Genomic DNA, 2,783 nt, shown 5'->3' with positions numbered 1-2,783 from the left:
GAAGCTTGGTGAGGAGGGTGGAGTTTATGTTTGAAAGCTGCCTTTACATAACAAGCACATATTAATTACATTAAGTGCCTTTTTGGGTGAGATGACTGATGAAGATTAGATTATTCCACCCACTCCTTACTCCTTTGGAACTGCCACTGTAGGAAAATCACTTAGGAGGCTATTGCAATTACCCAGCCAGGTATTGGAACAAAAACAACATCAGTAAGAATTGGAAGGAGTAGACAAATTGTAGAAAAGGACTAATGAGAAATTCAGAACTCTCAGCACCTAACTCTGTCCAAACCCCTGCAGTAAGAGGCTTGCCATACCCTTAGGATGACCCTCAGCTCTGCATTGACCCCAACTTTTCATTAAAATACTTGTCTGTGCCCTGGCCACTATGGCTCAGTGGTTAGAGCATTGGCCTGTGCACTGAAGGGTCTCAGATTCGAATCCTGGTCAAGGGCACATATCTAGGTTACAGGTTCAATCCCTAGCCCCCTGTTGGGGAGCGTGTGGGAGATGGAGGTGTCTCACATCTCTTTCTCTCTCTCTCTCCCTCTTCCCCTCCCTACCTCCCTTCCACTCTGTCTAAAAAAAAAAATCTATGGAAAAAATATCTTTGGGTGAGGGTTAACCAAAAAAACAAAACAAAAGAAACAAACAAAAAGAAACAAAAGAAGCTTGTCTGAAAAGAAAGCTTGTCTGCAAGGAGAATTACAGTATGTTCTAGTCTGATGGTAGGTCCCTGACCTACTTTTCTCAAAACATTGGATAAAAAGGGATTACACTTGTATGTATCTCTTACAACTCAGAGTGTCTTTCTCAAGGTCCTGAGAGTCATGCCCTTGAAATGTAATCATCAGGAAGGTTAGGGCCTCTGTCTTCCAGTATCTGTGGGAAGATAGACTCTTAATTTTGGTATCTGCCAGCTAGCAGATACAGCTGGTTTAATCGCATTGACACAGACCAATGTTTTGTAATTTTTCACTTCTCTGACTCTACTGATCCCTGGCCCCCCCTCCCCCGTTCCTGTAAAATGTCCAATTGCATCTGTACAAACTGGAATGGAGCTCAGTTTTCCCCCTACTGACAATAGTTATTGAATAAAATATGTTTTCACTGCTTTAACTCAGTGACACTAATCATCATTTAATCTCACTCTTTTGTATGGAGGGCCATGAATCTAAAGTGACTTCCTGGTTTGGGACTTAGGGTCTTTCAGGGAAAAGAACAGGAGCTGGTTTGGAGGCAGCTGGTGGGGACAAGGAAGGTGATTAGTGAGTGACAGGGCTAAGGAATCCTGTGATCAGAGTAGAATACATTTTTCTTGAGGCATTGTAGTTGTGGTGAGAAGGGATTGTATAGGATGGCAAATGGGGAAGTCTGGGAGCAGAAAGCACCATGTTCCTATCCAGTCACCCTTCTCTTCCCTCCCTTCCTTCTTCCCTTCATTTTCTTTCTTAAAAAAAATTTTTTTTAAATTGATTTCAGAGAGGGAGAGGGAGAGGGAGAGAGATAGAAATATCAATGATGAGAGAGAATCATGGATTGGCTGCCTCCTGCACACCCCCCACTGGGGATGGATCCACAACCCGGGCATGTGCCCTTGATAAGAATTGAACCCAGGACCTTTCAGTCCCCAGGCTGATCCTCTATCCACTGAATCAAACCAGCTAGGCTCATTTTCTTTCTTAACAAGTAATATATACATGTGGTTTAAATGTATGTGTATAATTTCATTATGTATACATTTATATAAATATATTTAATGTATACATTTACATATACTAAATATACAAAAGGGCTTAAGGTGAAAAGCAAGAGGCCCCTAACTTCCTATCCCCTGCCCCTTTGAACTCTTTTGGCCATTTTTTCCTGGTGGTCTCATAATCTAAACATACTAAGTATATACCTATCAGCAGTCCTTCATGATCAATTTTGGACTTCATCTATTGGTTTTTTACTATGGTATATGAGAATGTATTCCCCTTCCAGTTTTAATCAAGTGGGGAGATAGGTGTGTGTCCTAGGATCCCCGCTGAACCACTGGTCCCACCAATAACTTTCCTTGAGCGCTATGTGGTAGACACAGATGCAATCCGTCCAGATGCTATTCACTCATTTAATGACAATCTCCGTTATAGGGACTGATAATAATAATAATAATAATAATAAAAAGGAAGATAGAAATTTCAAAAACAGAAAGGTAAAGACAATGCTGGGCCTTCCCCACCAAAAATTGTGAAGGGAGAAAGAGCAGTTTAAAAAAAAAAAAAAGCTAGCTTTGAGGCACTGAAATCACAAGCGTCTCCTTTAACTCCACGCGTTGGCGGGTGGGACCCGGATAGACCCCCAGGGGAGCGCCAGCAGCCGGGCGGGGCCCCACCGAGCCGGGGCCACGTGACAGCGCTAGGGGGCACTCTGCCTTTCTCCGCGCAGTCTCTATGGTATTCTCCTCAGCCCCCCGCGCCTTGGGTAGCGGCAGTCACGTGATGGGCTCTGGGTTTACGGCAGGTGCCCACGTGATGCTGGCCTGCAGTCGTGTGGCTGCAGTGAAGTACCTGGGCTCCTGAAGGGCGGGCGATTGGGTCGTAAACGTCGCACCCGCCGGCGGACTCGCAGGGTTGGGCGGGCTCGGGAGCCACGAGCCCACTGAGGCGATCGTCGCTTAGTGCCTGCACGGGTCTGCTCTTTCTGCCACCTCTGCCTTCGTCATCCCCACCTCTTTGCGGGTGAAGTCACCTTTGGGTTGCGAGACCTTGGGGCGTGAGGCCCCAACTCGAGACCCC

The sequence above is a fragment of the Myotis brandtii genome, unplaced genomic scaffold, assembly GCF_000412655.1.
Source record: "Myotis brandtii unplaced genomic scaffold, ASM41265v1 scaffold889, whole genome shotgun sequence".
NCBI classification, from domain to species: Eukaryota; Metazoa; Chordata; class Mammalia; order Chiroptera; family Vespertilionidae; genus Myotis; species Myotis brandtii.
The sequence above is the reverse complement of the archived record's forward strand: the minus strand, read 5'-3'. Positions refer to the sequence as shown.